At 36.1% G+C, this 27,992-nt stretch overlaps 1 protein-coding gene across 1 annotated transcript in view; it reads right to left on the bottom strand.

Annotated features, from left to right (window-relative positions):
- Positions 1-27,992, bottom strand: part of TENM1 (teneurin transmembrane protein 1) — a 900,761-nt gene that overhangs the window by 659,684 nt on the left and 213,085 nt on the right. The window lies entirely within an intron of this gene.

Consider the following 27,992-nt stretch of genomic DNA (forward strand, 5'->3'; position numbering starts at 1 on the left):
AATTTGCAGAGGTGAAGCTAGGAGGGATATACCTGTTTTTTATTCAACACAGTCTTCATCAAGCAGCCAATAAACGTGTTTTATTGCTCTTCCCATAGCAGGCATTACCGCCTCCCCTATGTGAAAAAGGCCATATATTTTCAGTTCTTATAGTCACTCAATAGCTAATCAGGAACTCATACCATTGTAAATGCGCTAAAGACAATGCATAATGTCACAGCCTGAGTGTTGATTACTCCTTAAAAAAGAAACTTCTATTAGTAATAGGTCACTTGTGCAGTATAATGGCTAACTCTAGGCATAAATTATTTTTTAAAGCCAAATATATTTATATAGTAGGTATTCTTTAAAGATCATCAATAGAACATAATATATTTACACAAATTACAGGATAAAAGTGCTTTCTGGGTACTAGTGTCATTCCTTCCCTTTTCATTACTTGGACCAGTGCATAAACTGTATATTGCTGTCTCTACAATCTCAACGCAAACTCATCTTGTGTTTGCAAAGGCTTCTGTACTAAATGTGTTTTCATTATTAATAAGTGATAACATTTCCACATAATGCATTAAACACCTGTATTCTTACACAGAGTACTGTGAAGTCTTTTAGTAGTTTCGTAATGGCACTAGCATTTTATTTCATCCGAGTTGTCTTCATTATGCTTGCACTGCATTTGGCTTTCCAGATGCAAAAGAATTTACCATTTATCGCAAGGAAGTTTTCCTGGAGCTGCCTTAATTTAGAAAGTCAGAATCAGAAAGGCATGCATCCGAACTCACATATTTATGTATGCTCCTGTATTTTCTATTATTTTCCCTCCTCAGCACTATGGAGGTCTTCCTCCTATGTTTGGTCAAGAGGATATTTTAAAACAAAATCACATAGAAGATGAGCCATTCTGTGATATCCCTAACAGTAAATTTTATTCAGATTTCCTCCTCACCGTAACAATCATTTAGTGAATTAGAAAAACCTCTGCAGATCATAACATTTAGCTAATGTCATATCTTTGAGAAAAGATAACATTAACTTGCTTTTAAGTTATTATAGATATAAGGACTAACTATTAGTATTAATTTAACTGCATTCATTCAGTATGTATGTTTAGAATAAAGACCAAGTGCAACAGCAATTCATTATTTATATAAATTTCATATTTTATCCAGGAAAGGAGAAACAGATATATTTACAGTAGTAAAAGAGAAAAATGTGAATTAATTTTCCTCCCCAAGGCTTCAATTATTGTCATGACATTTCTGCAGACTCTTTCATGTTGCACCTGTCCCTAAGACACAAGACACAGATGTCAGTAGACATACAAAGTAAAACACTTCAGAAATATTCACAGTGTGACATAGGGGGGTATATTTCAAGTACACTTTCTGAAGGAAAGAAACACCATCATTATAGTATTAAAAAATTAAAGCTCTAATATAACAATTAACACATAATTGCAGTATCATACTATGTTACGTACTGAAACTGCAGGGAAAGTGCAATTGAGAATGAAGTCCTTTCCTCTTCATGAAGTAGTAGGAATCACGAATACATTAATAATATACTTTCTGTGAACTAAACAACTTTCTTCATTGTACTGCTTTGTTTGCCACACTTTCAAAGACATTATGTGGCACACAACTCCTTAAATATAAATCCATCAAGCACTGCAGATCTATTCACATTTCAAGTGAAGCAACTTATTTAACAATTTCTTAGGCAATGTCTCTTGGGTTTAGCCATAGGCAGGAAATGAAGTATAATTAGCACTTTTATGTGGCATTAACAAACAATCTTTTTAGTTCATTACTTTTTAATATTTGCACCAGTCTTCTGAAAGCAGATTAAGACCAACTGTAATTTCCATATGTGAGATTCAGTGACTATAAAGCTCAAAGAATGTTCACTTTAATCAAAACCACTATGATGTCTTCAATTAAATTTTTTCCCAAGATCTTTTTGCAAACTTAGTTTTATGTGAGTGAAGTGCTAATCTGAAATGTTTATTCACTTGATTCTGATTTTTCAGCTCAAGACACGGCCAGGGTCATAACGAAAGGCTGCGTCTACCAGTACAGAGCTGAATCAATTTGTTATGGAAAAAGTATAATAATGTTACCTAAAGTGCTCAAATGTGAAAAAAACCCAGATATTCTGAATTAAAGGTAGGTCTGAGCAGGGAAGTTAAATGACCAATCACGGCTTTTCAGCCCTCTATCTATAGGAATACTTGAATCCTTGAGTTTTATTTATTATTACAGTAATTGATATTGTTGGACAGTTTAGATCCTGGTACGTGGATTCTGAGGAACACTTTCCCAAAACACTTGGCATATGTGCCTTCGGGGTGTTATGCTGCAAAAAAAAAAGATTGGTAGCTCAGAGCTTGCATTTAAATTGAAAGTGGCAAAAGGGTGTTATCTTTGTAATCCATGGTTTCTTTAGACTGGACGTTAGGAAGCATTTCTTTACCAAGAGGGTGGTCAAACGCTGGAACAGGCTTCCTAGAGAGCTGGTCGATGCCCAAAGCCTGTCAGTGTTCAAGAGGCATTTGGACAATCCTCTTAATAACATGCTTTAAACTTTTTGTCAGCCCTGAATTGGTCAGGCAGTTGGACTAGGTGATCGTTTTAGGTCCTTTCCAACTGAAATTATTCCATCCCATTCTACCCCATTCATTAGTTTTGATCATAACTTCAAATTACAGAAGGTATTCCTTTAGGACATACTGTATCTTTGTAGCCACAGAGAACCAAAAAGAAGTCAATTTTTTTATTTTCAGGACTGCCCTTTAGGCTCTGTTTTTATACTGAATCAAGGATTTTATGTTCATGACATTTTATTAATTAAGGACAATATGTCATTATAGGAAACTTACTTTTTATGGCCAAAATCGACATCTTCGATTAGCTCCTTTTTCTTTTGAGTCACTTTGCCCCCTGCTGTACAGAGAGCTAAATACTAAAACTAGCATACAGATGTGTCATGCAGATGTTATAACAGGCATGGCTGTATTTAATTTAAAATGCCTATTTTCAGAAGCTAACAGTTCCAGTTTCACAGTCATTAGAATCAATGTTTTAAATGTGCAATCCAGTCTTAGCCCCAGCCTAGGACTTCACTCTGCTACTTTTGAAGTAAACAGAAACACAAACTAACAGAAGAGGAAAAGGAATCAGCAGATCACAGCATCTTTTTCAGCAGGACTGGAAATAACCTTAGTGAATAAGGAATTTAGCCACTCTCATAAGTTTATAAGTCTCCAGGCAAAAATGCTGAGGTAGAATGTGAAGGTGCATAAAGAATTATTTTAGCCGATACTTAGTGGATTTTTTTTTCGAGATGTGAGAAACACGGGGGGAGAAAAGTATTTGTTTTTATGTTTAGCAGGTGAGAAAAACAGCCTTAACAGTATCTAATCATAGATGAGAGTCAATTTACCATTCCTGAGGGAGAAACATTAGGTAGAGCCTGTTAAGATTTGGGAACAAAGACATTTAACCTTGTCATATGAGCTAGAGCCCAATAACCCATGCCACCAATGCGTGGCATGGCCTGATCATAGGAAATTTTCTAATCGAAGTTGGGTTGTTTTTGTTTGAACAGTGCACTTCTGTTGATCCAGACATTTCTTTGTCTGAAATACAGAGTCCTCCTCCAAAGCAGGACTGTCTACATCCTTTTATACATTCTTAGCAGGTTTTACTTGTGACCAGAGACAAATTTTATCAAGTTACCTAGGAGGTCTGCTCCTGAAAACAACTTGGGAAAAATGTGGTACCTGTAAAACCAGCAAAGCAGCATGGTTCAGACAGATATACACACACATACCTCTATATACTTACACACACAGTTACATACTTTAAAAAGAAAGAAAATTGGAACAAAATAAAATTAAAAGAAAAAGAACTCTTAGATCCCAAAACCTAGCTCCCCCAACACTTCTTGTCGCTTAGCTAAAACAATGAGGAAGAAAAATCTGAGACATCACTCTGAAGTAGGAGAGAAGAATTGTATTTATCAATCAGAGAAAGTGAAACCACAATAATCAAGATGTGATGACAAAAGCCTATATGACAGATTCAGTTATTCAATAATTCAAACACTAATAGATTTGCTGTTTGTTAGACATCCAAGGCTGTATCTCAGAATCACAACTGCAGGCAAAATACAGCTGCTGGACTGTAAGTAGGACCCACCACATTCTGTTTAGAGTGGGCTGTTTATAAGCATGGCACAACACAAAAGTAAATTGTAGTGAGTTACAGGTACGGTAGTGGCTTGAAACAGTAAAGGTTGGTCAGTATAGCTAGAAAGTTCCCTGTGCTATGGATTTTAGCCAGATCCTTAATGGCACTTGAACATTTTTATTGCAGTAGCATTACGTACTAGCATATTAAACATTTACTACAGGCATTTTCTGGATGTGAGGTGAAAGACTTGAAATATTCCTCAACATCTCTGAATTACTATGAGAATACATAGAAACTAGATATATCGTAGAAATACATAGAGACTAGATATATCATGACATTTCTAAATCCAGCCTACATGACAAATGAATGTAAATTGTATTACAAAAATATTTCCATTTCTTACTTTAATTTAAAACACACCACCCTGTTTGAATATCACTTTTCATTTTGTATTTTACACATATCAAGGTTGGCAAAAGCAAACAATGAAGTTCACAGTGTTCGTAATCAATACAGTAGCAGTTTCATTGATTACTTTGACTATGTTCTCAAGATTTTCAAAATATTTTGGGCAGCATACATTGAACTCTGGGCAATTTGGCAATCAGTGTCGAAATGGTAGGTACTAGCTGGCTCTCTCTCTAGTACCAGCCAGTAGTCTAGCCACTACTCAGGCACTTAGATGTAAAGCTGAACTTTCGGTCCTAACTACAGATGGTGAACTTTTGAAAATGTGGCATTGCACTAACTTTTTGAGCAGTGGTTTCGTTCTCATACTTACAAATACTAAGTTATGACAATGGAAAAGGATTTACATGTTTTCAGTGCCTACTGTATATTATAACAACAAATAATAATATGTCACAGTCTTCAAACCAAATGAAAACACAAAATAAACTAAAGCCTCATACTGTATACCCTTTCTCCTCAAAATATTTTAAATATGCATGTTTTAGAGTATAGTACGATCTATTTAAAACTTACTTCATACATCATCTTGCTCTTTCCTAATACCAACAGATGAGCTGATTTTATAATCAGAGGCACTGTCAGCTTGTCACATTCTGCAGTTCAAAATGTCAGATGCACCGTAAACAGGCCCAGACACTTCAGAACAGAGAGACTGCATGCTGAGGTTGGATGTAGAGGATAGATGAACCCTCTTTGTATTACACAGAATAATACATGAGCCAATAGTTGTTATAAGGGCAAATTTCCTTTGAGGGATTACGATGAACAGGATAACTGTGGGCACTGGAGCAGCTATTAATAGAGTCCTAGCAATCACATTCCTTTTCTCCCTGAATTTTCCTTTAGAAATATGTATGCTGTATCAGGATAAACACTCTAAAATATCTGCTTATTTTAATTTCTTTTCTATCTTTTTTGTGGGTGTTCTCTCTCTCTCTCTCTCTCTGTCCTTCACCCCCTGAACTGTTTAATTAACACATGAATAATAGAGTTGGCTGTGAGTAAACATTTGAAAGAAATTAACATCTCTGCAGCCATGAGTGCAAAGAACTATGAAGTCTTGTATGTTTTTGGAGGAATCAGGAAAAATCTAAGTCCAGATAGAATGTCATTTGTTGAAACATAGTCATTTCCACTTTTTTCAATTTCTGCTTAGTTGGAAAGGATAGCTTACCTCTTTTTCAAGATTTATCTGCCTAAAAATGTGGATTTCACTAGAAAAAATAGCATTAGTTGACAAGTCAATGTGAATACATCAAAAGAAAGCCTTTTTCTAAAGTAAAGAAGTTTGAAATAAACAAAGCTTGTTAGAATGAGGAAAATATTAGCAGTAGTGCACTATATCTATGATTACAGTGTTGGTAGATAAATATTTGTTTAAAAGAATTTTGGTGTTTGTTTTTTTTTTTTTTTAAGAAACCAATTATCATAACTGTAATAAGGCCAAAACATTTTAATCATACTTTCCTCTGGGACCAAGCAGTGAAATAGCGAAAGCACCACAACTTTGCTTTTGGTATGTAAAAGGAACATGTCTAATTTAATCCTCAAGTCTTTCTGCTAGCAACATTTTCAGTGGACAACGGGCATCACACTTCACACACAGTTAGCTTGCTAATTCTCCCACAGGAGTGCTCCAGGGTCAGCGATGGATTGATGAATAATTACGTCAGAGAGGATAAAAGCAGGACTCCCAAAGACTGGAAAGCAGAAAAGCTGAACTACCACTCCTTCAAGCACCTTTTAATCTACACCAGCAATTGTGAAGAAAGTAGAACGGAGTCCATGAAGGCTTAAGATACCAGTCACTCCCTCTGAACTGTATCATTCATTAGCCGAAATGGTGGGGAAGGCTATAAAGACATACAGACAACATAAGCAGGTCATAAAGACAAGATGCTTCTCATCTACATCACACAAAGGCCAGTCTACACTTCATACATAGGCCAACACACTTTACAGTGCATGGTGCTCAAGTCCTGGCTCAAAAAACTTGCTGTGAGCACTCTCAGCAGTCAATCTGTACCAAGACCACTTTTAAAAGGGTACGATAAATTTTAAGTAGGAAAATATTATTGATCACCGCTGCCAGTGTGTACCTTTTGCTGTGTCCTTCTCAATCCCCGTAACCTTGCTTTAAAAGCATTAGCATCAATATCAAACATTTTTATTCCACTAGTCAAAATGTATTTTGGGGTCAGTTGTCCTGGCTGTGTCCCCTCCCAACTTCTTGTGCTCCTGCAGCCTACTTGCTGGTGGGGCGGTGTGAGGAGCAGAAAAGGACTTGAGTATTTAGCAACAACTGAAACCACCAGTGTGCTATTACACTGTTCCCATCCCAAATCCAAAACATAGCACTAATCAGCTGCTAGTAAGAAAGTCAACTTTATTCCAGCTGAAATCATGACATCAACCTATGCTCAGTGGGTGCGTGCACCTAAACTAATCTCTAAATGACTGTTATTTACAAATTTATCTCAACTTGATACGATGTGTTATGCTGTAAAGGGTAAAATATCAGATTTCCATTGCTTATGTTATTTTCATGAACATAGTCTCCTATTACACTCTTTTAGAGAAATTCAAGATGAAGGATAACTGACAGCACTAGATAATACAAAAAAGCAATGGGGGGATGGTGGGTACACAAGGATCTACCATTAACAAAAGACAGAGCATAAGATGAAGGTAGTGTTAGTCAATGAGATCTAATGCACATAATAAATACCAGAAGGTGAAGGCTGATCCATTCAGTCAAGCAGCTACCTATGCAGAATGGTTCAGGACCATTAATGATGATGACATACGGTAACAGTTCTGAAAGACGTGCTACATATTGAAAGACTGCAGTGGAAAATACAGGCAGAGTGAAACTATGATGCTTGATTCAGCCTTGTACCTGACCAGTATCCAACTGTAAAAAGAAGCATTTCATATGTGGCCACAAATGTAGTAATATTTTACTCTGCAAAGAAAATTAAAAAGGAATATAGAAAGAAAGATTTCTAAATATAATAATCAGATTTTATGCATTCATAAGGTACTAAGGTACTTGATAAATTCTCTGTAAGTGCAATAATATCTGCAGAATAGGAAAAGTAGTTGCTCTTAAACCACTACATTTGACCTGGTGCAAATCTGGTGGAAGTGGGATAACAATGAAACCTTTGTTACTTGTTGACTAACAACATAATACCACTCTCCTTTAATGTTAATACTCAAAATTTTACTGATACTTCCACTGGATTTTTTGTGTTCTGTTTGGAAATTTAGCAATATCCAGTCAGGGTGCCATGATTAAGTAATCCATCAGTTGGCTAATGAAGAACAGTAGCTGTATGTCACAATTTCAAGGACAAATTCAACTTCTCAATAATCTCAAGCTGATAATTTTCTGCAGACAAGTGGTCTAATTAAATTTCAATGAGCTGGAAATCAAGTCTTTTTAGACTTCTTAATTTTCCTAAGTAGCTTTCTTTGTGACAATCCTATTGTAATTACATATGGTTCAACTTGTTCTCCATCACATATGCCCCAAATACAGGTAGTCTTCCCAAATCTACTACCTTACCTTTGAAAACATATTACTTTATCTCTACTTTTGATTGACTCCTTAATGCTTTTTCTGAACTACATCTACAGTTGGAAACTTGGAAGGTCTTCCAAGTGTCTATGGGTTTGCTTCTGAGCCATTTTTAATCCCACATGTGGAATGAATATTGACACTGCCTTCTAATCCCTCTCTCTCCCTCCCAGTGTCCAAAAGAACAAAACCTGCATGGCTGGGAGGGAGCTGCAGCACAATCCCTAACTTGGACTAAACAAACGTCAGTATTTCTGTATGCCTTAAGATACATATCACCTACTCATTTTAGATTAAATCTCTGCCTACTGGAATATTTCATGATAAATAATTACACCAGTATATCCTAAACTAAACTCAAAAGACACCTAATAACTTGATTCTTTCCATGATGACAATGGCAATGTATATAACTAAAAGTAGCTGTTAACACTACAGTTTATTTATAAGCATGCTTTCTTCAAAATAAAGAGCTTACTTTTCTTGTATCTCACAAATTAGTAATAACAAGACTTATTCTCAAAGACATTATATCTGAAGTACATCGCAGTACATCCAGCACTGTGAGGTACAGTCTGAACTCAAGTCAAATACAAGCTTTGTGGTGCTGCATCAGATCAAATATTCCCTAGGGCTACAGGGTACTGAGTGTACACGGAGAGAAGAAAAAATGCTTCTCCTACATTTCTGCGTTCCTTGGACATCTCTCCAATTGTAGGTAATACAGTATGGGCACTCAGTATGAGCTGAGTAGGAGCAACTTTCTTGATGGAATGATGCATTATTCACAAGGAGAGAAACAGAGCGAGCTGGCTCTGAGTTGCTGAGTTGTTTTGTTCCCTTTCTGAGAACACCGCTTCAGCTTAACAGCTCCCTTGCTTCAAGATTTATCTCCTGGGCCTTCCAACTGGCCCTCTCCAGCCTCTTCAAAACAAAACAAAACGAAGCAAACAAGCTACAAGAGGCAGTATATGGCAAGAATAGTCTTGGCTAAGCACAACCACCTTGGGAAGGATGGTATCAGTTGGAGAGGAAGTAGTGGTCACTGCTGAGACCGGATCTGAGTCAGCATCAACTCAAATCGAGGACAGCTAGGGAAGAACTTGCTTTCAAAAATGTTATGCTGAAACTAGCTGATTCCATGTGCAAACAGCACTTGAAATGCCGTTCTTTGAATAAGGGATAGGACTGAGTTCAAAGCAAGGCTGTGTTGTTAATCAGCTATGAGATATGGAAAAGCTTAGTCAGCACAAACTTTCAGAATAGGCATCCCACTGATTTTGGGAATATTTAGAGCTCCTAATTCAAAAACATGCAGACGCTAAACCCCATTTTACTCTTCTTAATGTTTTAACTTCAAATCTTCCAAGATCTGGCTTACTAATTTGCAAAACAAAGACAGTAATTTTACTAACGCTGAACCATCTGACAACTCAAGCAGTGTCAAATTAGTCCTCTCAGTTAAGTGTACATGACTCCCACCGAAGTCAACTGAAACTACTTTTTGAAAACCTCATGTTTAAGTCTTTAGAGTATCTTAGACACATTTTCAAGATAATATCTTTAGTTTTTCAACTACATTAAAGTTAACAGTTGTGTTATTTGGTGCAGGCAGCTGGACAAACACAAAGATATTCAAAGCTGAGAGAAACATTAAGGTTCTGCTCATGTATGAATTCTTCACTGAAGTTTACTTACAACCACTAAAAGTAATTTATTCTTTAATCTCCTAATAAAACTTCTGAAATACATCAAGTGCCTAGTCAATGGACACAGCCTGCTTACTCATAAAAAATACCACTCCTGAATACACTTACAGAAAAACTAAGTTTATCATTAGACTAACCACGGTGGAAAGAATACGTAAAGTCATATTCCAAACCTGGGGGTTTGTGCCAACCATTTTTGCTCCTTCCTCTCTGTAAGAGCAGCCATGATGTACCTATTGTAAGGAAATGTGATTCAAACGAAAATCCACATTTTGTAAACTGCATTCTCTGCAGTGTCCAAGTCAGAATTCACGATCCTAAACATTGTATCAATAATCATGCTTTGCATATCAAGCCTAAAGCAGATTTTTTTTATTTTTTTTTTTTTTCTGGGGTGGGATGTGGGATGAAGTGTATGGAAAGGCTTTTCATTCCTGCAAATCCATCACAATTATTTCATCAGTGTAAAATCTGTATCTGCTGTTACAAATGGCTGCACTATAACTGCAAGTAAAGTATATCCACAAAGGTTAGAGAATGATTGTGAATCAGAAAATGGTTTGGGTTGGAAGGGACCTTTAAGGTCACCTATTCCAGCCTCCCTGCAGTGAGCAGGGGCATCTTCAACTGGATCAGGTTGCTCAGAGTCCTGTCCAACCTGACCATGAATGTTTCCAGGGATGGGGCATCTACCACCTCACTGGACAACCTGTTCCACTCTTTCAACACCCTCATCATAAAAAATTTCTTCCTTAGGTCTAGTCTAAATCTTCTCTTTTTTAGTTTAAAACCATCATCCCTGTTCTGTTGCAACAGCCCTACTGAAAAGTTTGTCCACATCTTTCTTATAAGCCTTCTTTAAGTACTAGAAGGCTGCAATTAGGCCTCCTCGGAGCCTTCTCTTCTCCAGGCTGAACAATCCCAGCCCTCCTCTGGACCTGCTCTACCAGTTTATGCAGCCCAGTTGGCTTCCTGGCTTGTGAGCACACATTGCCAGCTCATGTCCAGCTTTTCATTCATCAGTACCCACAAATTCTTTTCGGCAGGGCTGCTCTCAGTCCCTTCATCCTCCAGCATGTAATGATGCCGGAGGCTGCACTAACCCAGGTGGAAGACCCTGCACTTGGCCTTGTTGAACCTCTTGAGGGTCACATGGGCCCACTTTTCAAGCCTATCCAGGTCCCTCTGGATGGCATCTCATCCCTCAGGCGTGTCAACCACATCACTCAGCTCAGTGTCGTCTGCAAACTTGCTGAGGGTGCACTCGATCCCACTTTCTGTGTCATTGATGAAGACAATAAATAGTACTGATCCCAATATGGAGCCCTGAGGGACACCACTTGTCACACATCTCCATCTGGACATTGAGCCATTGACCACTACACGCTGGATGTGACCATCCAACTGATTCCTTATCCACCAAACGGTCCACCCATCAAATCCGTATCTTTCCAATTTAGAGAAAAGGATGTTGTGGGGAACTGTGTCAAAGGCCTTACAGAAGTCTAGATAGATGACATCTGCAGCTCTTCCCTTGTCCACTGATGTAGCCACTGTGTCATAGATGTCCACAGAGTTGAGGCTGAGAGGTTGGTAGTTCCCAGAGTCCTCCTTCCTACCCTTCTTAAAAATGTGTGCTATGTTTCCCTTTTTCCAGTCACCAGAGACTTCACCTGACTGCCATGACTTGTCAAATGGCTTTAAATACGCATACACAATAAAAATCTAAGGCAAATGGCTCTAAGGATGAGCCATTTAAAATGAAAGTAGGATTAAGCAAAGCAGCAAATGAAACTTTCTGAAATCCAAACATCTAAATAACCATCCAGCTCTTCTCTGTATTTCTAAAGCTCTGTATCTTCTGATTCTGTACGATAAGACAACGACACCTGTGCCTAGTGACTGCGGGTGACAGCTCATGGAACCTCCCTCTGCCTGCCAGTTATGGTAGTAATTCAGTTTATTATTTTGGCAAGTTGTTTAATCTACTGTGCATCAGTGACCTGATCTGTTAATGAAGAAAATGATGGTTTGTGATTATACTGAAATCTATGGTTGAGAAGTGTTCTACAAGAGTAAGGCATCATCTAAAAAGGGAGGAAAAGGAAAAAAAAAAACAACATTCTTCTGATATATCTTGTACAAGCATAAGAAAAGAATAATATAAGTAAAGGAAAATGCCTCTCTGAACCCAGTCCTTCACACAGGAGTGAGCCATTGTAAATAATCTGCCCAATAAATATTTGTAAGGCTGGGGTCCAATTCAACAAATCAGGATAGCTTAGGTGAAAATGATAAAAGTTCATTACATCACAGCTACTACAAGATCCTACTAAATGATCCATACAGCTGTTGTCTTAAACTATACATGAGTTTTCAAAATCTTGGAGGAAAAGCAGGTGGTAACACCATTCTAATATCCTGACAGACAAAATACATTTATAAGTAGGTACCTGGTTACAATCTGGTACATCAAGGTAAAAATACGTAAAAACTGCAAGCTCCAGGTGGCATCATGAATACAGAAGCTACAAACACTTGCCTCTACCTTGCAGCACACGATTTGTGGAGAAAACAGAGAAGGATGGCGCAGGACTGAGAATGGGTATGCAAGTTCCCCATCCTGCTTCAGGACAGATAAATTTGTCCAGCATCCTACTACTACAGGTAGTATTCTAGACAAATATCTCTTGTTATAATACATAACACTCTTGCAAAGTTTACCAGGTTTACCAGGTTACCAGAAATCCTTCTTGAAAAAGAAAACAGTGAAGCTGATCCCTGTCCAGAGCAGTAGTGAAATGTGACCAAGGAGATCTTATCCTATGGTCAGACTTCTCTAGATACAAACATCATCAGTGGCATACCCCATTTACGCCTTTGCAGGCAAATCTACCTCTTGGCTTCCTCAAGGTTGTTTTTGGAAAGAAACCCTTCTGACTCTCAATCAGGGAGCAGTACACAGTGCTTGCCCCAGGGCTGAAGAACTGAAGCCATGCCAGGTATTAGCAATGGAGAGGATCCAGAAAGATGATTCTTTCCCCGAGTCTTTTCTTACAGAAATACCCTTTTTTCCTTTTTATGATGAGTAGTTCCAAGGATTTCTTGCACAGACCTGGCTTCCACTACATTACTCTAGACTTTGGAAGGCTCTCTGTAAGGGGTGAATATCCACCTACAACTTCTGTAACTCCAAACGCTAAATGTAAAAAATTGACAAAATATAGGAGTCACACATCTGATACAGTCCTAATGCTTCACTGGTAACAGGGACACCACAGCTCACAGTCATTAGAAATGTAATTTCTTTAGGAATTAGAAGAAATTATTTTATTTTGGCAAAACACATTAATTATGTTCAGTTGGTACAATTAGCTTATGTTGCCACTGTAGACAGCTATTTAAAATGTATTCAAGTAGTTAACACATCCTTTTGTTCAGGAGTAGAAAACAACAGGTTATCTGGAAGCATAGAAAATGTGTGTTCAATCCATTTTTTATCACCATCAATTATGAATAATTTCAAAACTTTAGCTAAGTTTTACCCATCTACATTGTTCTCTGGAAGCACCATATTTCTTTAAGATAGGACTGCTCAGTCCCTTGGGCGTTTTTGTGGAGTATGGACAAGTTTGGCTGGTTGGTTGGTTTTGTTTGATGATCAGCAGCTACCACATTTGTAATCATTGCAAAGCAGATGGAAATCACTCTTTTACTAAAAGATCATGAAACTTTAAAGAGAAACTTAACCCCATAAGTAATTTTTAAGAAGTAACAGCAGGTTGGGACAAGACCACAGATGACAAAAAATGTCTCTCAGGTTACATTTAACCTGATTAAATAAGAACTGTTTGTCTTTACCCACTCCCAAAGGCCTTTTTGGAGCTAACATAACAGATGTTTGTCAGTATAGCTAGTCACATGCTGCAATTTCACTCTGGTGAACATATTTTGGAAACAAGCTAATGAGGTGATGTGCAAGAAACGTGTTTGGTCCCCTTTAGCTAATATTTCATTACTCATGTCAGTTACCCTTTATCATTAGGCAGAAACAACCTGTAGTTACTTTATCTTCTAAAAAGAAATTTAAAAAATATAACAGAATGTTTTATGAAAATGTGTCTAAAAAGTCAAATTTATTTAATTATCTGTAGTTCTCCATAAAGACAAAATGAGAAATCAGATATTCAGAAACTGAATGTTCCCATAAATAATTGAAGTACTTCGTACTTTTCTTTGTATATTTTGCTACATTAGAATGTGATTTCTTCCCACCTTGATTGTCTCCTCTGCACTCTGCTTTCTAGAGTGTTCCTTTTACCAAGTTTACCTATCAATTTCTGTAGAAGTTACAGAAGTATTTCCAAAGTTTTGTGCCAGAGGAGCTTTTGACAGATTTTGACTTTTCATTGAGAAGTGGAAATTTTCCAAGGATAAAGATTCCTTTTCCAATTATTTCTAGTCAATACATTAAAAAGTAAATTCTTTTATTGTGGTGGTTGCTGTCTTCAGGATCCAAAATAAATTTTAATTTCATCATTGAAAACACATGCATTACTGGCCCAAACTAGATTCTTTCTCTTCTCCATAAGCCACAGGACTGAAAAATGACCTGAAATTCCTAAGCACTCCTGGCACAGTGGAGGCCTTACAGCTTTAGGATGTACAGCTTTACATAGAATTTTTAACACACGTTAATCACGGTAAGATCCTGTTAAAAAATAAAACCAAAATAGCCTTTATCTGAGGTAAATATTACATTAGCTAAGAGAATTCTAACAACATTACAGATTGTGTGGAAATGCATTCCTGGAAACTTCACACAGTTTCAGCTTTAATTATGCTGTTCAATTCATGACAAGAAAGACAGAGAAAAACAAGAATATAAGAAACAATGGGAGGAGCAAGTGAATTTGGATTCTGCTGCTTTTTTGCTAACGACTGACTGTGCTTTTCTTTAGTGAGACATTTACATCTAGTCAGTTAAAAAGAGAATTAAAGGTAGTTTCAAACACTACATCTGCCCTTGAGTCATTCTGCCAAATTTTGTGATTTTACAAACTCATTTCTTTCCAAACATTTCCCTCTCCTTAGTTGCTGTGTGAAGCACTCAGACATAAAACAGACAAACTGAAAAAAAATATTTCATTTATGATATTGCTGTCATCAGTAACAATGGTAGGGTAAAGACTTATTGGACAGAAATATAATGTTTATGTAGAAGCATTAAGTTGGCTATCAAGTTGTTTTCCATTTATCTGCAATGGGGTTGGAGAACGCTCTTGAAAGCAGAATAAAAAAATTAATCTTACTGGGACAGTAACTGTGACACTATCGAGTGCGATGAACTGAGCTGCAGTTTTAAAAGAGATCTAACAAAAGCAGATTAGCATTCAGTTAGCTTCACTTATATTCCGTACAACTTGGGTCTAGTGAGATCAGACAAAGTGAATTTGCAAAATCTGGGGGACAAGACAGGAGAGACAGGTGGCAGCAATACCACTGCATCCAGAGACTGAGTTACGTGGTAGATCAGACACTTCCCAGCCATATCTGTGGGGCATCAGCCTTTAGGAGACAACAGAATGGCTGAACAAAAAGGCAAAGCACAAAATTACCACTGGAAAGATTTGGGCCTTTCAGCATTTCCTGTTATTTTTGTTTTTCCTCAATATCTTTTAATTTTTTACTTGAGTTTTGAGTTTAATGTGATATAAAACTAATACTTTTAAGAATGGCACAGTTGAAAGGTTTCTCTGTTTGGAACCGTCTGCTTTACTGGTAACTGAAGAACTGAACATTTACAAAACGTCACAGCATCAGTTTTCGCGATTAGAAACAAAGTAAAAATCCCTCTCAATCACTCTCACATGGCAACATCCAAAGATGTGACTCAGAAATTTCTCAGTCCTGACTCAGCAAACTCCAGTTTGTGACACAGCAATTTGGTACAGTCACAACTCTGGAAATCACAAGATTGTAGGTTACACTCAGACCCTTAAAATCTGTCCTGGACTAAGCAGTCATGAAAGCAAATAAATAGTCACTAATGCGCAATTGCTTTTTCAGAGATCCTCGCAGTCTGATGGCAACTGAATTATGGAGTTCTAAAATATTTAAATTCTCACTTCCTCTGCACTGTACAGTTTGACGTGTTTACCTGTCCTGTGCACGGGTTTCACTTTGTGCTATGCAGCAGTAGGGAACATGAACAAATGGCTTCCAGTTAATGAAATTAGTTGTTTAAACTAAAGCAAATGACTATGTAATATGAAGTAAGTGTGATAGATGGTTAGATTGATTTACTGAGGAAATTGTGAGGTATTAACTGCTTATAGTATGAAGACAGTTTAACACAGTCGATAAGATTGCAAATTAAAAATACATTTGCAAAGAAAAAGAAAGGGAACAAGAATAGAGTACCTATGAAAAATGAAATGAATCAAGAAAATTGAAACTGATTAACAATTAGTAATACTCTCAGGACTTACTAAACTTCTGCTTAGGATGATCGAAATAGTCAACAGAGTTTCTAGGAATTTAAGTTCAGGCCTTGGGCAGACACCCTAAAATGAATGAGAATTTAAAAGTCACCTTATCTAAAGTCATCTTATCTAAAGCTACATCTGTACCCTCCCAACAAATACTCAATAGACTGTGTGGAACAGCTAAGAAAGTAACATGTGAATTCAGAATAAATGGTTCAAGTCAGGTTAGATTTAGATAGATTTAGATATGCAAGAACGAAAATAATCTCAATTAAACTTCATTCACCTATGAAGTCCTAAAATACATCTTGAGAGCTAAGTTATCAACTTTTAAAGCTAAATAACAGGGCTAGAGTTCTTTTTAATCATAAAGTTTTAGTTGATCTTCTAATGTCATTATTAAAAAGAGTGTATTTTAAAATACATCCAATTTAACAAAGTCATCCAGTTTGATATTAAATGAAATAAGGACTTCAAATTTATTAATGTCAGTAATGGTTGGAAAATTATTTTTCAGTCTGTTTTTCACTTCTGTCACTCACCTTCATTCACTTCTACATGCATATGAAATTCATATATTTGATAATACATAATACAAAATAAAGTCAATGATAAACAAACTCTGCAGGCATTTCTCACCTTTGCTGGTTTTCTAATGCAGTATGAGTTCCAGTAAAGATTTCTTGCATCCTTTTCGCATTTTGGATCAGGTCTAAAGGGAACTAAGTCCTGGTGACACAACTGAGGAAACACATGCATAGTAAAGATTTATGTGGGCATGTAAGATTGCCTTCTTGATTTACAGTAGCTTAGGGAGCTTACTCTTTTCTTACAGTCAAAGACTGGATTGAGTAGAGTTAAACAACAAATAAAAATTTTCTGCTTTAAGTACCCCATCATAAAAGTTTTGCAAAACAAGCAAGGAACAGAATAGGTAGATGTGGAAGACGTGTACGTAATAATAGTAAGTTATTATGCAGGTATCTGTATTCAAAATGATGGGAATTAAACACCCATTCTTAAGAAGCTGGCTAATAGTAGATGCCTGACAAATCTCTCACTATGAGGATACTCGTGTTGTTATCTGTAGTGACTTACATAGAGTTTACCAGAAATAAAATGGCACTACTATTATTAACCAGGTCTACTAATGTTTACTAACCAGTCACTTTCAGTTTGTAGTTGAGAAAGTAAAAAGCACTAAGCAGAGAAACCTCAGCTCTACAGATCTAGGAATCAAGGTGTACAAGTCTATTTTCAATTGGTTCAAAAGTTTTTAATAACATCTTCTTAGAGGAAATGTCTCTTTTATAGACCAGATCTAATACTGGCCCCAGTGGGCACAGCCTTTGCTCAGCTCCAGTCCCAGTCAGACACATAGTACTTTGAGATCCCTGTATGGGGGGGCTGTGCATCAGCCTTATTTCTAGTAAAAAACATAATCTAAAAGGACCTTTTTTTTAACTCTAAGAAAAAGTACACCAATTTTAGGGCAACAGTAACAAGAAAAGTCTACTGGAAATAAATGTTGATTTTCATGGACTTTGGACACTATAAATAGAAGTTGTAATAAATTGTCCTTCTTACAAACGCTTCAGAAATAGAAGAATGACCACAAGTGATTGTAAAATAACTTATAATTTAATTTTCTCAAAAATGTATTTGATTTTTTTTAACTTCTTTCATCATGTATGGATTGCTTACGTTTGTCATTATTTGTTTTTAAGGAAGACCATTGTAGAAATGAAACATTTATGTTTTACTTGATGGAGAGCAGCTTAAAAGGAAGAGCCTACTCAGCAGAAAAAAAAATTAAAATATAACAGATAGTGCAAACAGACATAGTTTAGTGAGTGACTGTCAGTGACAACTGGGGTTTTAAAGACTCCCAATTGGTATCCGCATCAACTGTTCCACATAACTGTTTCTCTATCCTGTGTTCACACAGCTGAGGGGATGGAGACGGGTAACTCTCTGTGAATACCCAGTGGGAAATGTGTCACAGCTCTCAAACACCTTGCATACTGGCATTTACTCATACAAACCTTACTAATCCAAGGAGGTTGTGTGAGCAGAAAACTGCAATTTATATTAGCAGGAAAAAAGCATCCACCCTTTCTAATGGTCACTGCAAGTCATCTGAAAGTTATAAGCGTTTTGATGAGAGATTAGGTTCAAGAATCCCCGGGATTTTAACCTCTGAGTACATAAAGCATGGTGCAACCAGCTGAGCTAGGTAAATAGTGCTGAGGCCAGGTAGGAAGAAGACAAATACAAAACAGAGTTTGAGTTAAATCCATATACTACACACTACTCTGGCTGGATGTTTAAGAAAGAGATCTGATCACTATATTTAGCACAAGATTTTGTTGCGTATTTCTGTAATCTAATGCTATTTAAAATGTTTTTAAACAGTTTTTTTAAATGCTTCTTTCATACAAAAAGTAAAAAGATCCATTTAAAAACTGTTGAAACAAAACGCTGCAGCTTTTCTGAAATAAAATATTTCAGTTTTAAGGGAAAAATTAAATACTTTGATATTTTGCATTTTTTCCCTCCGCTTTTGATTGAAACAATTAACAAATTTAACATGTATTTGTGAGCATTTTCAGTTTCTATGCAGGGTCTGGGTTTTTTTCTGTAAGTTCAACAGTAGTTGAAACTACCTGTTCTACCTCTGTGTAACTCAATCTTTGATACAGGACAATCAGCTGGACGTGTAAGACTAGGTCATCCAGCAAGGGCTGCTCAAATCCATGACTGCTGTACTTAGGCAACCAGCTTGGATGACATCAGGGCTGACCATAATATTTTGATAGAAAGACAATCAAAATAAATTTCATCAAGCAGCTATTAGTTGATGTTTGTAGTTACCACATAGCCGCCCAATGCAAATTTCAGCTTTTACTTAGGCAAATGACTCTTTTTTTCTTTGTTTAAACATTCATTATTGGGGTTTAGAAAAGGATACAGGAAAAATTTTAATAACAGGAAAAAATGTATCTTTTAATTATTGATCTAAACTATCATAAACTAAATGCTAAATAATCCAGAAATGCTAATTTAAACCTACTTTCACTTCTACACAGACTGCATTGTAATGAGTAAGTAACAGACTATCCTCCACAGAGCAATATACTCGATCACAAATCTTGAGCTGTATTTCCTCCCTTACTTTTAATCCAAAATGTGATTCCAAAAAGATATTATTAAGTTATAACACCTTAGTCATTTTCAAGCTCCAGGCACTTAAGGTGCTGAATTTTAGATTGCTTTTTTATATTCTGCTTGTGCCCAGCTTCCTTACTGTATGTTAAGTTATTAAAGCTGTCTGCTCCAATTTCCCCTCTGCTTAGGAAGATATGACAGAAAGATGAAAAAGACTACCTTTAATCCTGAAAAGCTAAACATACCATAAAAAATGAAACAGTGGAAACTATAAGGAAACAGTGGAAACTAATAGTGCCTTATGAAGGTAGTTTACATCGTGTGGTCACTGAGAATATACCGAACTGAGGGCATGTGACATAACACAAGTCTGGTTCTGTTTCTTCTAGAAATACTACAACTGCTATTCCTCATATTTTGAGCTTCCATTAGAAGGCCCTAATATAAAAGAATTTCCATTAAATTAGTCTCATTATAGCATTTTTCAAAAACGAATTGAAAGATTATTCAGTATAGTGAAAGCACCAATTTTTCGCTTTCTACTTAAATGAAAGAGGTTAACTTTGGGGGACGAGGGTTCAAAATACCAATTAATGACTGAAAATTAAATCTGAATCAATCTCCATTCTCATAGCTTCCAATGCTTGAATTGAATTGTGTCCTGGCAACACTTCTATGCGCAAGTCTTACTGTCTTGGAAATGTAAGAAAGAATCAGGTATGGATCTCTACGACTGAAGTACTAGAGAGTAGACTTCTATTTATAGGTGGAATTTGAGGTTGCAATATGTAATCTTAGTGACTGTTCCACGATACATGGCTTAATGTAGAAGAAAAAAAATGAAAACAGTATTTGCATGTATCTATTCAAAAAAGAGCCATCAGGTACATTTACATTTTGCTTGTTCCACTTTAACATATATCTAACATACAATACATTTCTTCAGACAAGTTTCAGCGATGGGGGGGGGGGGCTAAGATTTGGTCACAAACTCATCTGAGGAGAACACTATGAACTTTTATGGTTATATACATACAGAAGACTAGTTTACAGCCCCTTTGATACAAGTGGCATTTGTCCCACTTGCAAATAGGAAACAGTGAAAGCAAATTTCCAAGCCATCAGTTTGTACATGCCTAATAGGCTGAGTTTGTTCCCTCTCATAGCACCTCAGAAAAAATAGTCTGAGCCATTAATAACACCAAAGGTAAATAAAATTGACTATTTCAGAACAGAAAAAAAAATGCACTTAAAAGGCTCATTAAACCAAACACTAAATGAGTTGGCATACCAGTCTGTATCAGCTTGAAAAGGTTCCACATGGAAATGGTCCAAAGGCCAGGTGATGGAGTGCCATTCTGTTCAATTGGTACCGTGGAGTCAGGCCCCATGTCGATAAATGCAGCATCAGTCTAATATCACACACTGGGATACACTGAGCTGCTTTACCAAACAATTGTACCACGGCAAAGGTAAGCACTGAGTTCCTCTTAAAGCTTAAAAAGTAGTTTTATGGTTTTTCCTCAGAGCGTTTGTCATTAATGGTTAACTGAGCCTGTCCCCCTTTGGCTGCTCAGCGAAGCCTTTGAAAGGCATGATGGCAGCAGGTTCCTTTAGGCCAAGGGGAATCTCTCACTGTTTCTGGAGTGCTGGTGACAGGAGCACAGCTGATTTTATGTGAGAGATTTGCATTCCTTTTATGCTAACAGCTTACTTTTTAGTGTCAGGGAAATCAAACATTGCAAGACAGAATAATAGAGCCACATTTTCCTAAGTAAGGGACTACAGTTAATTACCCTTCTCCACAGAGGTGAAAACAGTGGTACCTCAGATACCTCTGTAAAATAAGAGAGGGTAAGCAATAATTTGAAACAAGTGACTATTTCAAATATACTTATTTTATGTGTCCACTGGTGGTAAACTTACTATATAATTGGTGGGGTGTTTTTTCAGGCTGAGAAGATTATTACTTAACAACTCAGTGAAACAGTTCTCCTATAGTGATAATAAGGGGGGGGGAAATTTTTCCTTTGTAAGCTTGTAACATTTTCCTACAAGCTGTCTTTGACCTCGTATCAGTGCTGATGGCAATATGTTCCAGAATTTTCTCTCAAATAACATGGAACAATCAAGACAAATTATTTTTCTGCACTGCAAAAGCAAAAGTGAAGATGTCAGCTCCTGTTTGTATCCCACGGGCAGCTCATCCATAAGATCTGATAGGAAAAATTTCCTTTTAATTAGTAAGAGAGAAATGCTAATATGAATATGCTGTAATTACATAGGATAAAAATCTACCCATCCCGTGCTGTACAATGATATATATATATATTCAGTCTACTCTGAGAGTCAGCTCAACAGGCAAATGACTCTAATAAAGACTAATATAGTCTCTGTGTCATATAAAGGACAACATATAGCAGGAGGAGCAAAAAAGTGAGTACAGTAATCAATGTGATTACATATACATCTGTTTTGCATTCAACCTTTTTTCTGCCTTATAATGCATCCACTTGCTCATGCTGTCTTCCTATGCTACACCCTGTTTCAGAAAAATAATAAAAACAGTATGAAGAATAATCAAGAAATTTAACTTGCAAACAAGTACAAACACTTGCCATGCAAAAAGAGAGAGAAACTGATTAAATCCATATATTGATAAAATAGGCCTTCACTAAGTGTTCAGACAGCAGGTTTTTGAAGCAGCAATTAGATGTCTGCATGAGGTATGCTAAAACCCCACACTTATTTCACAAAACTGGACGTTCAGTATTTTTAGTAGATAAACTGTTAAGTAAAGTAATTCTAGTAGAAAGAGATAAATGTGCTACAAAAGGGAAATGTATGTAGTCTCAATGTTTTCATTTCAGTTTGACTGGTTTGTTGATGGTTAGTTGCATGTTACTTGTGTTGACTTGAAGGAATTATTCTGGGTGGAAAGCTTTGTATTTGGGCTATTAAAAGCACACTTCAGCAAAAACCTCCTCTGCTTACAATCCATCTAGCTTCTGAAAGGAGACAGTAGTTGTGCTGTGATTACATTCTTGCAGAGAACTCTAATAACTGGTATCTCCTTAACTACCGGTATCAAAACGACCAACGTAGGTTTGAATTTCTAGTGTGAACACACCTACCTCTCTAGATGTCTAGTGAATGAAATGTCCAATGAAATAAGATCCAAGTCATAGCTAAATACCAACAGACGTCAAACAGCAAGCTTAGCTGCCTCTTATTCACTGGTTTCTGTTAACACAGCCTAAAGCAAGGCTGGATATTTTCCAGTCACGTATAATAACCAGAATTGCATTATTTTGATATTTTAGTGTTTTGAAAATGTAAATAGAAAAATAAGGGATGAACACAACCTCTGCTTTCATAAAGTTCTTCAAATCCCACTTATGATAGAGTAAATTTTCGCATAGTAAAATCCATCAAATAGTTAAGATTGTGTAAATATCAACAATTCATTAGCTCCTGTATACTGCTCTTGTAGAGATTTTACATCCATCCTCTGCTGAGCACTCAACAGACATAACAGAATAGATATTGTAAAATAAATACCTAGTAAAAGGGAAAAATTAAAATATCTCAATGTTAGGTAACACAAAGTTGGTGGAACTTGCAAAGAATGTCATATGGAAACAACTGAATTGTCATGATCATAAGCATATGATAAAAATGCACAATGTGTGGACAGATGAAAAGAGGAAAAAAAAAAAAGAAAAGCAAATATTGACCTTCTCTCAAATGATTCTGAGGTGGAGTGACATATTACCACTAGCAGAGTAGTCATGGATTTGCAGTAACAACAAACAAAAAAACCTCTTATATCAATGGGAAAATAATGGAACAAACAGAATTTTTTTTTTCATGTATAGCTTGACTATCCATTTTCAGTGTCACCTGCTGACTTCCTAATCTCTGTGATACGGCATTCAGTATTTTGTAGTGCACGCCTGAATTTGGGTGAGCATCTTATGCATAAAATGTTCTAATACAACTAAGAAACAGATTTGTGTTCCCTGTATTTAACTTCTTTTGGAAGTAGAATCGCTCCACAGAGTTCTTCATTAGAGAAACTCCAATGGAAGAGTTCCAGAACACCTTAAGAAACACCTCTGTGTTATAGCAATGTCCTTCTTGCGCTTTCTTAAGAATTTTGGAAGATGTCAGCCTGATGAATGTAGGAACTTTCTTGGCAACAGGTCTAAGTATGGAGAGTTTATTACCAGAAAAAAAAGCAGATACAGAAATTATGGCCAATAGTGATTTTTATCAACACATCTTGAAAGATTTTCCCACTTTGCACTAATAGACAGCAACTACTACACAGAAATAAAGGCAAGAATCCAACCATGACAAGCAGCAACAGAATTTCTGTGCAAATCATGAAACAAAGTTTGAAATCTGCAAAGTGATTAAGAAAAAAAAATTGTTTCCTATGTGTCAGAGGTGCATGTTTCATATAAACAGTGTTTAAGTATGCAGAAGGAAGAATAGAAGCTCCGGAAAGAAGAGACCATGATGACAAGAATACGATTTCTATCTATGTAGTATATTTTCACTGTCTCTTTCAACTAGTCTTTTGTCATCCAGTAGAAGCAAGGCATAATCTCCAGATGGATCATGCAGCTGTGCATATTTGGCTCAAAGGTGTGTCAGCTCATATTTGTTAGCAAGTCAGCCAGCAGGCACACGTCGCAGAGGCATGGGATGGGATCAATACAGACGTATGTTAAAAAGAGCAAGTCAATCTCTGTGTGGGCAATTTGTGTCTATGTACAGTTCCGTATATGCAGTGTGCCTACGGTAACTATGGTCTGTGCACTGCTGGTTTACTGTCTTAACAGGGTTGCTCTAAGAGTTAACGTGCCTATATCCCAATTTTTAGAAATAATTCAGACCCTACTTTTACATTTAGATCGGGTTCACTGAAACTCTAGGACACTAGGACAAGAGAAAACAGTTATTTTGGATGACTTATCTTCAGCAAAGATAGCTCATTTTTCTTTTTAAAATTATTTACAACTAAATAGTTTTCATCCATCATCTGTGTAAGATATCAAATCATGTTTCAGCTTTTAGTTGTCCTGGTTACATACACATCATTAAAGAAATAAGAATAAAAAGCAAAAAAGAATAACCTAACTGGAGAGTTTACTGGTTTAGGATATTGGAAATGTTTATGTGATCGTTTCTATAGCACCAAAGACCAACAAAGGAATATATTTGAATCTTTCTAGATGTTTTTGTTACTTATTGCAGTTCCAAACATTTGAAAATTGTGCTGATTTTACTTCATCAATTTTTCATTCTCTGATATTTCAAAATTACATCACTTTTCAATCTAAAGTATTTTTGTACATTTGAGCTCTTACCTTCCTTCAGTACAAACCATAGTGAATATAAAAATTTTTTCTTTGTGAGCTTGTGGAGGCAGGAGGCAATGATCCTCACTTCTCCCCCCACTGCTCCCATTCCATAGCTTACTCATGTTGCAGTGCTCCATAATTACAAAATTTAAGATTGCCTCAGAGTTATTTTTCAGTATGTATGGTAGCTCGTAATGTTGTTTTGAAATTGTGTTGTTCCACAAAGATTCTTATTCTCATGTACATAAAAATGACAGCTCTTGTCATCTTCCTTGGAAGTCTCATTCATCTTAAATCTCACTCCTGGGGTCACCAAATGAGAATGTCATATTTTATTTCGATTTTAAACAGTAATTTCATGATTGCAAAATTTGAGGAAAATTTGAAAATGCAAACCTGCATTTAGGCAAAACTTCAAGGAATATTCAAGTATTCAGACTGAATATTTTTGAATAACAGTTCTGATTCAAAGGCCATCTCATAGCTTTTAAGATCAAATTAATTATTTTTGAATTCTTCCAGTACAAAATATTTTGTCTACATATAAATGAATATGAACCCTACATCAGAAAAATATGGTCTGGATTGAGTTGTTTGGCCTAAGACTACTTTTGTAGCTAAAATTACAAAGCAATATTTATTTTACAAAAGAGATGTATAGATATCAGAGCCCACAGTTTACTAGATTCCTTATCAGGTTATCATGTATACTTATTTCCTGTGTGCCACATCCCCCACACCCGTTCAGTTCTCATTTACCCTTCTTCAGTATATTTCTTGATACACATGTTGCATCTAGACTTCTCATTTGTTCTTCAAAACATAATTGCAGAACTGAGGGAAAAGAAATAAAAAATAATAGCAAAGCTCCATATGCAGCAATTCAATGCCTAGCAACCTGTGATAGACTGAAGGAAAAAATCACAAATTATCTGCAAGAGGCAGTTGGAACAAGGGCTTGGGGTAAACAGACACACAAACAACATGTCAGCCATGATAAAGAGTGTAAATTTGAACAGATGTCACTTCCAGAGCAGCAGCAGGCAGATTAAACAGAATTGGCTTTGGATGAAATCCAAGGAAGAGCAAGAAAATATGATGCTTTCGCCCTGAGCTCTTACAGAAATCTAGTCTCCAGAACCTCTTTTCTTTAGTAATTATAATTGAGCTGGGCTAGAAATAGGAAGAAATGAGGAAAGCCAGTTTAAAATAAATACATTTATTATACTTACATATTGTTCCGTAAATCCTTAATTTTCAGGCAAAAAGAAGAAAAAAACCCTATCTGCTATGGAAAAAAAAAGTTAAATAAGTAGCCTTCAATTTATATTAATTTATGGTACTACAGATTTCATTTACATGCTACTAGTCCTTAAGGAATGTAAGCCAAGTCTGTGAAACAAAAAATAACGTTCCAACTCTCCAAATTAAATAAGAATCATTACCATTTTTTGCTGTACCTGTTGTTTCTTGAATAATCCTGGTTACTAGTGTTTTGTGCATGCATATTTTAATTCACTGTTTCTTCTTACTTGCATATATCAGTTTATCATATATGAAGTACACCAACAGAAAAAGAGGAAATACTGAAAACGTGAGTCAATGAATAACAGACATATCTATTTGGATTTCCCCTAAAAACTTTCTAAATAAACTTTACTCTCTAATTCTGTTCAGTTACATCATTATTATACTTTGCAATTATATCTATGTCTGTAGCCCCTAGATTTGTGTGTTATCTTTTGGTTTGGTTTGTGTTTTTTGTCCAGGACTGCAATGTCTCCTTGGCTTTGAATGCCAAACAATGAAACAGAACTTTATTCCAGTCGCCATAAGTTTAATGAAGACATCACCAGAACAGTTCTCATGTATTCCCTTCATAAGCATGCAATTATTCTTTTCATTTCAAATCATAACACTAGCAGAAATAAATGTCAATAAATTGTCATCTGTCTATGTTTCCACACTCTAGAATTAAGAAAATTATATCTAACCCCCCCTAATAAACGTGAATCAATCCATCATCATCGTTTCCATTATTACCTTTAACTGTTAGACACAAATAAAGGAGGAAAACAAAATTTTGAGAAGTCGTAAAATAAAGAAATAAATCATAGAGGTAGAATATCAAACCAACTGAATTTTCAATTATTATTCCTGAAATTAACTCCACCATAAGACTCAGGATTATGCCTTTTTTTCCTTAAAGGGACCTGTTTTCAGCATGATGCACACAACAGCATTACTATTTTCATGAAAGTAAAATGAATGACAAGTTATTATTTCTCAAATTAATTAATATCAACTTTCCTAGTTAATGCTAAGCTCCAAGTGGAAGAGATAAAAATCACACACTTTGTTTAATATGCACAATAGATGCCATTTCCACACATCTGAATTGCGTTTTCAAATTTGTACGTCAGTATTTCAAGCTGAAACGTCGCAGGGTTTTTCTAAGTCAATAATACAAGCCTACAAAATTAAAATGCACTACTCGTGTCAAACACAACAAAATCATTGTTTGTTTATTTTTAAGGTGATAATAAAAAAGATTAATGATACTGCTGGATAATGAAACAATCTGCCACAAGGCAAGCTGCAGAATATAAAGTGAAGCTCTAGCAACAATCCTAAGAAAAACTTCAGCTTTCTCCCAAACACATTAAGAAGTCCCTTTTATTACCAGGTGACATTTTTGCATTTAAAAGAGAGTTGATTTTCATGAGGTGCTTAAAGGTCAAACAGTTAATCTACCTCTGTAAGGAGAGTGTTTTCCTCTGAAGAGATTTCTAGAGGACATCAAATCAATAAGAGTCATCAGACTCAACAAGAATAAAGCCCTTTGCTGTTCTCTAAGGCAAAAGCTTACACGAGTCCCAAAGAAACTGGATCCAGCTCATGAAAAAAATTCAGACATCATGCAGCATTAACACGTAGCAACTTTTATAGTTGAACACAGATGAAAAAGATTTTTTATCATTAATTCAGAAGAAAAATGTTATTTA

This window comes from Chroicocephalus ridibundus, chromosome 9, assembly GCF_963924245.1.
Source record: "Chroicocephalus ridibundus chromosome 9, bChrRid1.1, whole genome shotgun sequence".
Lineage (NCBI taxonomy): Eukaryota > Metazoa > Chordata > Aves > Charadriiformes > Laridae > Chroicocephalus > Chroicocephalus ridibundus.